Source organism: Herpailurus yagouaroundi, unplaced genomic scaffold (genome assembly GCF_014898765.1).
Source record: "Herpailurus yagouaroundi ecotype Mexico unplaced genomic scaffold, PumYag 142, whole genome shotgun sequence".
Lineage (NCBI taxonomy): Eukaryota > Metazoa > Chordata > Mammalia > Carnivora > Felidae > Herpailurus > Herpailurus yagouaroundi.
Genome location: NW_024412397.1, coordinates 24,102,888 through 24,114,458, shown reverse-complemented (window position 1 = coordinate 24,114,458; position 11,571 = coordinate 24,102,888). Strand labels below are relative to the sequence as shown.

Here is an 11,571-nt window from a genome sequence, read left to right as displayed (position 1 = left end):
CCCCCCCCCCCCCCCCCCCCGCCACCACACCCCTCCCTGCTTCAAGCAGGCCAGTTTCTTCACAGTCTCTTGTGAGGGCTGAGCTTGACCTATCCGGGCTCTCCAAAGTGACCTTTCAGTCTATTCAAATAATAGCCATCTCCCAGAGCTCACCTGGGTTCCCGCCCCTTCTCTCCTTTCAGAAAGCAAGAGGCAACTTGGTTTGGGAGTTGGTTCCATGTAAAACAGAGATCTCTACTTTGTCATACATGTAAATTGAATAAAGACATAGAAACTCCACAGGTGATGGGGCCTTTTTGGCCCACAGTGTGCTTTTGTGTGTCTATCTCCACATCACACACTACATTGTTTAGTACAGAATGTCTCAGAAGATATTGTTGAATTTATTGAATCTAAGAAGTTATGGAACTATTAATCTGTTAATCCACTACCAAAACTACTAGGATTCTGGCATGTAAAATAGCTCATCGGTTCCAACCTTTCCTGAATCTGGTAAATTTTCTAAGCCATCTTTTTCTTTTTTCACTTCTGGTATGTGGTCATGCGAAAGCAGTTTGACATCATAATATCTAAAATGTAGAACAAGACGGGTGCCGGGTGGTTCAGTCAGTTAAGCATCCAACTCTTGATTTCAGCTCAGGTGATGATCATGAGATCCTGGTTCCTGGGATCAGTCTCTGCATTGGGCTCTGCCCTGACAGCGTGGAGCCTGCTTGAGATTCTCTCTCTCCTCTCTCTCCACCACCCCCCTCTGCTCCTCCCTCTGCACGTGCTCTCTCTCAAAATAAATAAATAAACTTAAAAAAATGTAGACTACAAAAGTGGACTTAAATAAGAGAAAACAACACTTAATTAAGTCCATTGAGTGGGTGGGGTGATGGGTGAAATAGGTGATGGGGACTAAAGAGCTCACATAGCATGGTGAGCAGTGAGTAATGAATGGAAGTATTGAATCACTATATTGTGCACCTGAAACTAATATAACACTGTATGTTAACTATACTGGAATTAAAATTTAAAAACCTACAAAAAAATAAATAAATCCATCCATACTTGCAATAAAAAAAACTCGCTTACGTATCACTATTGTCATTTAAATTTTACTTTTCTGAGCCTTCTAACAGGAGCAATTAAAAATACAGCAGTCCCCCTTTGTCTGCGGTTTTTCTTTCCTTGGTTTCTGCCCCATCAACAGCCAACTGGAGGCAGATGGTCCTGCTGACGACGGGTCAGAAGGAAGGTCAGTGGTTACCTACCTCTATGTCACAATCCTGCATCCTTCACCCGACTTCTCATCACAGAGGCATTTTCTTATCTCACATCATCACAAGTAGGGTGAGTACAGGGCAATTAGATATTTGGAGAGAGGTTCTCATAACTTTTATTACATTACATCAATTTATAATGGTTCTTTTTTTATTACTAGCTATTGTTAATCTCGTACTGTGCCTACTTTATCAATAAGACGTCACCCTAGATATGTATGTATAGAAAAAACATACATAGGGTTCAGTACCATTTGTGGTTTCAGGCATTCACCGGGGGTCTTGGAACCTATTCCCTGCAGATAAGGGGGGACTACTGTATGGAAACCTTTTGCACCCCTTTCCCTACTCCACAACCTAGGGAAACATTTTTTTTCTTGGCCTTTCAAACAGATCCAAGGAAATAAAATAGAGGCTCATGCTTGTTTTCTCCACACTAAATTTTTTTATTTGCAAGCAGATTTACCCTGACTCCACAGAAGCCAAGTATTAATTAAAGTGTAAGTAAGAGAGAGAGATTGGACATAGAGGTGAAACGTTCTCTCGTGTCTGCAAAAGGGTCACATCCAAGGGGACTTATAAACGTTAAGTATTTCTGTGGGTTGTATAATTCAGAAAGCTACGGTATAGGTATTAAATTTGATCTGACCTCCTTAACAAACATAGTACTGATCACAATATCAACCTAGCTTTAGTTTTTAAAAGTTTGGTTTTTTTTTTAACTCCTTATTTGACCTCACCTAGAAACCCACAGACCACAGACACATTTTCCTTAGTTCCTACCCGCTAATGCTGTAGTGCGGACCAGGCGTGTCTTGTGGGGAGAAGCTCAGGAAAGCAGCCTGTGTCTCTGGAAGACCCTAAAACCCAGAGGCTGCTGGGCTCTCCCACCCTCCACCCCAGCTCTCCTCCCTCTACAGTCTGGTTCCTCCTCCCAGCGTCCCCCTCACCCAAACCCCTTTCTTAAAAATAAAACATTCTAGGCTTCTGGCGTTTCCCTACCATTGGGTTGGCAGGCTGCGGAAGGTGAATGCTGGCCTGTCCCTGCTGATAGCAGAGACACAGGTATGTTCACGGCTGGAACTCAGAGCTCATTTTCCCATAGAGACAGTAGAACTGTGCTGTACTGTTAGGTAGGTTCTGGAGTACATTTAGAACTCCAGATGAGGTAAGTGAGTCAAATGGACTTTTGTGAGTTCTCTCTCTCTCTCTCTCTCTCTCTCAACATACTCCTTTTCTGTTGTTTCCTTAGGAAAATGGCTCTGAGCTCCAAACAGTTGACCATAAATTTTCTTTGTGTAGAGGGAACCCCAGGGACAGAGGCCTAAATTGTTTGCTGTGAATCCAGACTGGTGTGGGCCCCTTTGTGGGGCATGGCCCACTCTACACCACTCCAGGCCCAAGACTTCTGAGCTGTTAGAGAAACCAGGAGCCCCCTTAGAGTGAGCACCCAAAAGGAAAATAACATACCTAAATGGGGGGAGGGTGTGTATGAACTTGGTACAAGACCATGGCTAAGGCAGGAAGGCAGGAGGCTTAGGGATGGTAGGGGTAAAGGCCCAGCTCCTAGAGATTTTAATCGTGGTATACTTTGAAGGTAGTTTCTACAGATAAGTGCCAGTCATTGACAGGAGGGTTATAATAAAAAGCAAGTGGAACAAAGAACTAAATCTTTAGAGTACTCCATGAGATGGAATCTGGGAGTAGAGTACATCACGTGTGTGTGTGTGTGTGTGTGTGTGTGTGTGTGTGTGTGTGTGATTCCACTGTTCAGCCAGAACAAAATAAACGTGTAGCTATAGCCAAGGCCACACCCATCTGGTGATGACAGGAAGTGTGATAGTAACAGTAGGGAAAGCAGGTAACCTTTTAAAATGATGAATGAACTGGAAGCTGCCATAAAGTAGGAGAAAAATGATCATGGCCATTTATGAATCTGTGTGGGATCTCCTAGGATCAGAAAGAAGAGGTTCAGGGACACTGGAATTCAGAAACTGAGATGGAGGGGTCTGATCTAGATTTAGCAAATAATTACTGTTCTCGTCACTCTTTTGATTGTGCTCTGGGGAATCCTAGCTGCTTTTATATATATCCTTTGGTGTTTAGTATGGTATCATGCATAATAAAGTAGCCCTCCATAAGTATTACTGACAGCCTACACAAATAAAACTAAATAAAAATAGAATAAAACTAAATAAATATATTGAGATTCAGACAAAAGGTGAAGAGTGTCATGTGCTCCAATACTGAAGATACACTGCGTAGATCTGGAAGCTGATTTTAGTTTTTGTTTGTAACTGTTGAGTGTGTCCATCCAGGAACTCAATTATGAAGAGAAACCAGCCTTTACTGAGATAAAGTTTGTTTTATGGTCTTTAGAAGTGCTCTGCTAGGGCTTTGAGCCTTCTCTCCTAACTGGGGATGTGGTAGATAATATTATGGAGCATGAGTTGGCAAGATCTCAAGGTGATGATAGGAGTGGTGGTCATGGTGGGGAGGAAGGAGTTTTGGATAAGACGTATAACATGTATTCTGACTCCTGTAGCTGGAAGGAGCTGTCGCAGGCATTGGGAATAGAGTATGACTGCAGACAGAAACTGGCCCTTCTATCCAAAAATTCCACCTATGTGTAACGTTTTGGCACATGAGTTGGGTGTGGGGAAAGAGGACTGCCTTGCTCTAATCTATGCAATAGACAAAATGTATGCAACCAAACTATTTATTAAAAGATGTTACTCATGAAAAGTGCCCTTAATCATCTTTTGATTTAACAAGCATATATTGAACTCTTAATATGTGCCAGGATTCGGCCTTCTGGAGGTACTGGCGATGGCCTCAAGTTTCTATGTTTTTATGACTATAATTCCTCAAGACCAGAGACTTAGACCATTTAATTCATTGTTTTATTCCTTTGTGTCTCTTTCCTGGGGCTTTTCAATGCAGCAGTGGAAGCTATAGGTCTCTTTCTTTTTAGATTCCAGACTGCTGGCAGACATGTCCCTTGCCACTTGGAGGGCCTTGAGAGAATGAGCCCTCACTACAGGCAGAAGCCAAGCAGAGAGGGAGAGCAATGAAAAGAAGAGAGAGAGAGGGCATGACAGAGAGCAAGTCCTGATAATTTTAGATTTAGTTGTGAAGTCTTTGATACCTATACCTTTCCATCATCTGGCTTTATGTACCATGAAGTTGCCCAAGGTAGTTTGACATGGCTTTTCAGGACTTGCAGCCAGCAAGTCCTGGATTATACAATATGCAACACTGAACCCAATGTTTTCCTTTCCCAAAGCTACCCCTTCCTGTATCCTGGTTAATGGTTCCACTTACAACCTCATCCCCTCAGGTCAGAAATCTGGGAGTCATTCTAGAATCCTCCCTTGGCATCACTCCTGACAGTCAGTGATAATCATCAAGTCCTAACAATGTGGCTTCTAAAGAGCCCTTGAACCTATCTCCTCCCCAATCCTATGATCACCACTTTAGGACAGGCCCTCATGAATTCTTGCCTAGGGCTTTGCAATGGCCTTGTATCTGGGCTTCTTTTAGTCTCGTCCTTGTTAAATCTCATTTCCACATGGCAGCTACCGTAAGGTGCAAATCTAGTTTTGTCAATACAATGCCCCAATTTCCCATGACCCAGTCCTTACCTCTGCAGTTTCTCACTTGACATTTTACACTGTGTTGATCAACACAAAGTTTATTTCACACACGAACCAAGTTCAGGCTGTCATGTTACCAGCGATGAGCGCTTTGATACTGAGGAGGAGAGATGGTCCGTTTCCATTGACTTAATCTTCAGCAGTCTCATTTCCTACAAGATGTAGCCTAAATTTTGTAGGTTGTCATTTAATGACTTCCAGTCTTTTCAAGCTCCCCTCTCCCCAACTGACCTCTGTAAGAATCATTGCTTCAGCAGACTGTTCTATAATAATACAGTTACCTGTCAACATCTTTCCCCCTCTGGTTGTTTGTTTACGCAGAGCTTTGTGCCTGAGGAGCTCTTTACTTCTTTTCTGCCCATTCACTTGTACCTACCCTCAAGGCATTCCATCCCACACTGATTTCTTGCTCTTTCAGCATCTAAGTTCTTATTGTTTGCACAGTTCTTTTGATCACTTATTATATATTCCTTTATATTGATATTTGACTTTTCATGAATATGTCCTACCTCTGCCGCAAGTTTCCAAGCTCTGTGAGAACAAGAACCATGCCTTAAGCCTTTGAGTCTGCCTAGCACATTGTCCTGTATATGAGTACTCAGTAGATGTCTGTAGATTTTCTTCTACTGGATCCATTCTCTGGAGTCATGGCAGCCCCACACTGTGGTGAATTTTTAATAAATGGGTCCACAGAAGATAAAAGGTTAGTGTCTAAAATATATAAAGAACTTATATAACTCAACACCCAAAAAACAAACAATCTAATTAGCAAATGGTCAGAAAGCATGAGCAGACATTTCTGCAAAGAAGGTATATGGACGGCTAACAGACATGAAAAGATGGTCAACATCACCCATCATCAGGGAAATGCAAATCAAAACTACAATGAGGTATCACCTCACACCTGTCAGAATGGCTAAAATAAAAAACACAAGGAACAACTGGTTTTGTCAAGGATGTAGAGGAAAAGGAACCCTCTTGCACTTTTGGTGGGAATGCAAACTGGTGCAGCCACTGTGGAAAACAGTACGGAGGGTCCTCAAAAAGTTAAAAGTCCAACTACCCTATGAGCCAGTAATCACACTACTGGGTATTTACCCTAAAAATACAAAAACACTAATTCAAAGGGATACATGCACCCCTATGTTTATAGCAGCACTATTTGTAACAGCCAAATTATAGATGCAACCCAAATGTCTATAGATAGTTGAATGAATAAAGAAGATGTGGTATATATATTTGTGTATACACACACACGCACACACACACACACACACAATGAAATATTCATTCATAAAAACAAATGAAATCTTGCCATTTGCAATGACATGGATGGAACTAGAGAGTATGAGGCTAAGTGAAATAAATCAGAGAAAGAAAGACAAATACCATATGATTTCACTCATATGTGGAATGTAAGAAATAAAACAAACAAAGGAAAAAAAAAAGGGAGAGACAAACCAAGAAATAGCCTCAACTATGGAGAACAAACTGATGTTTGCTAGAGAAGAGGAGAGGAGAGAAATAGGTGATAAGGATTAAGGAGTGCACTTGTGATGAGCGCTGGGTGATGCATGGAATTGTTGAATCACTATATTGTACACCTGCAATTAATATAACACTGTATGCTAACTATACTGGAGTTAAAATGAAAAAAATAAGCAGGTCCATAGAAGACAAGGTCAGTAAATTTTCGCTTCCAAAGGTAAAAGTTATTCAAGGTCAAAATCTTCAATTCCCACAAAGAGGAAAATCACTTTTGTGAGGTGCCTAGCAACGGCCTTAAGTTCTACTGAGCAAGTCCCAGGAGTCTGTAACTTTTGTGTCAATGAAAATTATAATTACTGAGTACAATTACAATGCCATGGAAATCATGAATATTATAATTCATGCATCTGTAAAATTGCCATTTCAGGGCTCATGAAAGATACAAGCTCAAGACAAAAGAGAACAAGAAAACCTTGGAACCAGATTTCTGGTCACAATAAAGAAATTACTTTAAGGCAGTCTGGGACTATAATTTTTAATTCTAATTTAATATATTCCTATTTATTTCTGACTTTCACAAATTGGAGTTCATAACATAGAAACTCTTCTGGTATTTTAATCTATTTTCCTGCTCTCAAGATATTTTTATCTGCTTTCATAATCTCTTATGATTATGATAAGAATTTTTGTCAACCTTTGATCATCTTGATGTATAAGGCATTTTCTTTAAAGGCCTTAAACATAGGTTACATTTCATTTATCCTCCCATAGAATTTAGCATTCTTTCTATTCTAAGTGACATTTTGTACTTCCTTGGCTTATTCAAAAATAAAAGAATTTATTGGCTCATCTAAGTTGAGAGTGTAGGCTAGATCAAGCTTCAGGCACAGCTGGAGTTGGAGCCAAAAAAATGTCATAAATATTTGGTTTCTCACAATCTGTCTTTTCTGCCTCTAGTCCTATACCGGTAGCAAAATGGCAGTAACAGCTTCAGGCTCTGTATCTCCTCAAGTTTCAAGACCGTGGAAAAGAGTGATACTCTCTTTCCTAGAAGTATCAACAAATGGATCTCATTAACACTCTGTGGTTACATGCCCACCTCTAAACCAGTTACCATGGCTATAGTTTACTTAAACCTGGTGGGGAGGCATGGTAGTTACCCCTGACCTCAAGGGTGTAACCTGTTCCACCGAAGTTTATGGACTAATAGTGTAGGTGAATTGGTATTGATCTTCCAGAAGTCCACTCCCTGAATTCTTAGGAGCATCAACCTTGTTGACGACATCCTCTTTTAATACTACTTTCTTGTCTTTTTTGATGCTGTAGGATCTTGGTGCCTTTTTTATCTGGTCATTGAATGTTCAGGTCTCTCAGTGCTACGTCCTAGACACTCTTCTTGCTGGCCTCTATTCTAGGTGATTTCATTCATACACAAGGATTTAATAACCACCTAAAAACCAAAGCTTTGAAATTCTTCTGCAACACAGAGGAAACTCTGAATTTCTATCTCCAACTACCCACTGACCTTTCTGTTTGGTTCTCTCTCTTTTTTTTTAAAAAAATTTTTTTAATGTTTATTTATTTTTAAGAGAGACAGAGACAGAATGCAAGTGGGTTAGGGGCAGAGAGAGAGGGAGACACAGAATCTGAAGCAGGCTCCAGGCTCCAAGCTGTCAGCACAGAGCCCGATGTGGGGCTTGAACTCACAAGCTGGGAGATCATGACCTGAGCCGAAGTTGGACACTCAACCAACTGAGCCACCCGGGTGCCCCTGTTTGGTTCTCTTAAAGTCACTTCAAACTCAACATGTTCAAAACCACATCCCTTTTCCCCCAAACAAACCTGGTCTGAGCTGTGTTTTTTTGTTGTGGTGAACTGAACCACTATTTATCCAGTTCAGCATGTTAGAAACCTATGTGCCATCTTTTTAAAATATATATATAAAGTTTATTTATTTTGAGAGAGAGAGAGAGAGAGAGAAGGAGAATGAACAGGGAAGGGGCAGAGAGAGAGAGGGAGAGAGAGAATCCTAAGCAGGTTCTGCACTGTCAGTGCAGAGTGTGCTGTGGGGAACTTACAAACTGTGAGATCATGACCTGAGCTGAAACCAAGAGTTGGATGCTCAATTGATTGAGTCACCCAGGCTCCCCTACGTACCATCTTTAACATGGCCTTGACCCTTACTACCCACTGCTTAACTTATCTATTGCCAAGTCCTACAAGATTTACTTCTTCCATATCTCTCAAATATTTCCATTTCTCTCCACCTTTAGGGCCACCTCCTTATTCCAAGCCATTATGTTCAATCATCTAATTACTACACAAGGTCTCAACAAATTTTCAATGTTTTTTGCCTTCTTTCAACCTATTTTTAATTTTTTTAGTTAGAATGCATTTTTTCAAAATGCAAATTCAATGACTTTCCATTGTCTTAAGATACAGAACAAAATCCCTGCCATGGTCTACAAAACTTTGCTGATAGGGCTCCTTCCTTGTTTACCATCACTATAACTCTCCATGTTCCCTTTACATTCACCATTGTGGCCTTATTTCACTTTCTTGACATACCCTAGTAGACAGAATAATAGATACCCCAAAGATGCCCGTGACCTAATCACTAAAACTTCTGAATATTACCTTATATGGCAAAACTGACTTTGTAGATGAGATTAAGTCGGGGATCTTGAGATGAAGAGTTTTCCAGTTATTCCCAATATAAGAGATTATCCAGTTAGTCCCAATATAATCACAATGAAAGGTGAAGAAGCAGGTATGATGATGGAAGGAGAGGTCAGAATGATACGAGGAGCAGATGGCAAGTCAAGGAATGGAGGCAGCCTATAGCAGCTGGAAAATGAAAGGTCCTCCTTTAGAGCTTTCCAAAGAAATGTGATGCAGCCGTGTGAACACCTCAATTTTAGGAAGTCAGAACTGTAACTGTTCAGAACTGTAACATAATAAATTCATTTTGTTTTAATTCACCAAATTTGTGATGATTTGTTATAGTACCAACAGTACACATACCATTGAGCTGAATCTTGATTCCAACAAATTAATTTATGTTTAAGAACTAACAAAGTTAGCAGAAAACTTATGTATGTTTGAAAAAACTTGGGCGTGTGAACCTACTTTATCAACTGCAAGTTTATGAAATTTACAGATTAAATACTTCTGATGAAAATTTAGTGTCTGAATAGAAATGGGCTTTAAGTATGGAATACACGCTGGATTTCAAAGACTTAATAGAAAAAAAAATGTAAAATATGTCGTCAGTAATTTACAAATGTTGATTACATGTTGGGGCTCCTGGGTGGCACAGTCAGTTGAGCACCAGATTCTGAATTTTGACTCAGGCCGACTGGCTGAGGTCGTGGGATCAAGTCCTGCAATGGGCTCCATGCTGAGCATGGGGCCTGCTTAAGATTCTCTCTCCCCTTCTGTCCCTCTCCCCTGCTGGTGCCCTCTCTCTAAAATAAAAATAAAAAAGTTAAAAACTCAAATACTGATTACATGTCAAAATGAAGTGTTCAATATATTGAGTTAAATAAAATATATTAGAATCATTTTCACCTGTTTCTTTTTACCCTTTGTAAATACAGCTCTTAGAACATTTAGAATTGTATACGTGGTTCACATTGGTATTTCTCTTGGTAAGTTCTCTGACTAGAGAGTGCAATTCAAGAGGGCAGTTTTTTCACCTTTGTATCCCTTCACCCAGTGCCTGATGCTTCTTAGTAGGTGCTCTACAAATATTTAATACATGAGTGAATGAATGGAAAAGTGTGTGTACTCCAATAGTGTGGACTAGCTTTAGGAACACTATCTACAGATCTGTAGTCTGCATCACTATATATCTTAAAAGCCAAAGTTTTAGGGGCACAGTGATAAAACCAATAAGTTTAATGAGGTCCCAGCATGTTTCTATCTCCATTGCATTCTGGAACCTGGTAGGTGTAATAGCTGTATCTAAGCAATGGCAAACTAGACCTTATCTGGTGATGGGGTAGAGTGTATGGCAGAGTAGATTTTGCTGCACTTGGTCAGAGGCTGGCTTCTAGGTGGTCTCTAGAGAAGAAGGTGAGAGCCAGCTGTGCCTGAAAGTGCCCTGGCACTCATTTATGAGAATAAGCCTTCTTCCTGCCAGCAATGCTCCCTTCTCTACACTGCCCATGTTTCCTTTTTGAAAAAAAATTTTTTTTAATGTTCATTTGTTTTTGAGAGAGAGAGAGAGTGTGTGTGAGTGGGGGTGGGGCAGGGAGAAGAGGGAGACACAGAATCTGAAGCAGGGTCCAGGCTCTGAGCTGTTAGCACAGAACTGGATGTGGGGCTTGAACTCATGAACTGTGAGACCATGACCTGAGCTGAAGTTGGACACTTAACCAACTGAACCACCCAGATGCCCCGCCCATGTTTCCTTTTTGCCCAACAAGGTCATCCCTGTCATTTTGCTCTGGTTTCATCCAGCCTACCACAGGGTGTTATACCCAACCCCCTGCATCCAACTGGGGATGCTTATTGTGTGGACAGTAGCCCTCTGCTTACCAATATGGACTCTTCAAAGGAGATGGGACAGTTAGATCACCCCCAAAGTTGATTTTTCTTAGAGGGAAATCAACTGTATTGATAAGACTTCTGCATTTTGGGTCACAAATCATCTTTTTAGCTCCAAACACCTCTTTTCAACTTACAAAATGGTATCCTCCCAAATAGCTTACCTCTTGTCCCTGAGCTCTCTCCTCTGTTTCAGAAGAAATGCCTATAGACACGGGCAAGACAGTGACTTCACGTCTTTATGATTAAAGTCCCTTGAATGTTTACTCTGCCTGTCTGACTAGGAATGCCGTAAGGTCTGAGTCTGAGTCCTGGGGAGGCTCACAGGGGGACTCCCTTTGCCAGCCCATCCCTGCCTCTCTGCCCATCTCCTTGCGTTTTTCACAAATCTCGCACAAGCCAAATCCAGCAGCTTATTTTCATTCATTCCATCTTTACACCTCCTTTAGTGCAATGACCTACTTAAGTTAAAGGGAAATACAAACCCCCAAGGAAACTTGCTGACAGCTGGTTCCTGGGTAGAAGTAGGTTGGGCATGTGCTGAGAGAAGCTTATGAGCTCTAAGAATCCTTTTGGCTGGAGAGGGCAGTGGAAAAGAAGGGCCTGAAGGT

At 41.0% G+C, this 11,571-nt stretch overlaps 1 protein-coding gene and 1 long non-coding RNA gene across 2 annotated transcripts in view; one reads left to right on the top strand and one right to left on the bottom strand.

The window, feature by feature from the left end:
• The window catches only part of MEX3C (mex-3 RNA binding family member C), a 46,153-nt gene extending 43,775 nt beyond the window's left edge, over positions 1 to 2,378 (bottom strand). Inside the window, exon 1 of the mRNA XM_040478802.1 lies at positions 2,268 to 2,378. The gene's annotated coding sequence lies outside the window, so the exon portion shown is untranslated. The remainder of the gene's footprint in view (positions 1 to 2,267) is intronic.
• Positions 1 to 6,921, top strand: part of LOC121032918 (uncharacterized) — a 10,960-nt gene extending 4,039 nt beyond the window's left edge. The window contains exons 4-5 of the long non-coding RNA XR_005791596.1: positions 1,196 to 1,335; positions 6,837 to 6,921. This is a non-coding gene — a long non-coding RNA (uncharacterized LOC121032918). The remainder of the gene's footprint in view (positions 1 to 1,195; positions 1,336 to 6,836) is intronic.
• Positions 6,922 to 11,571: the final 4,650 nt, after the last annotated feature.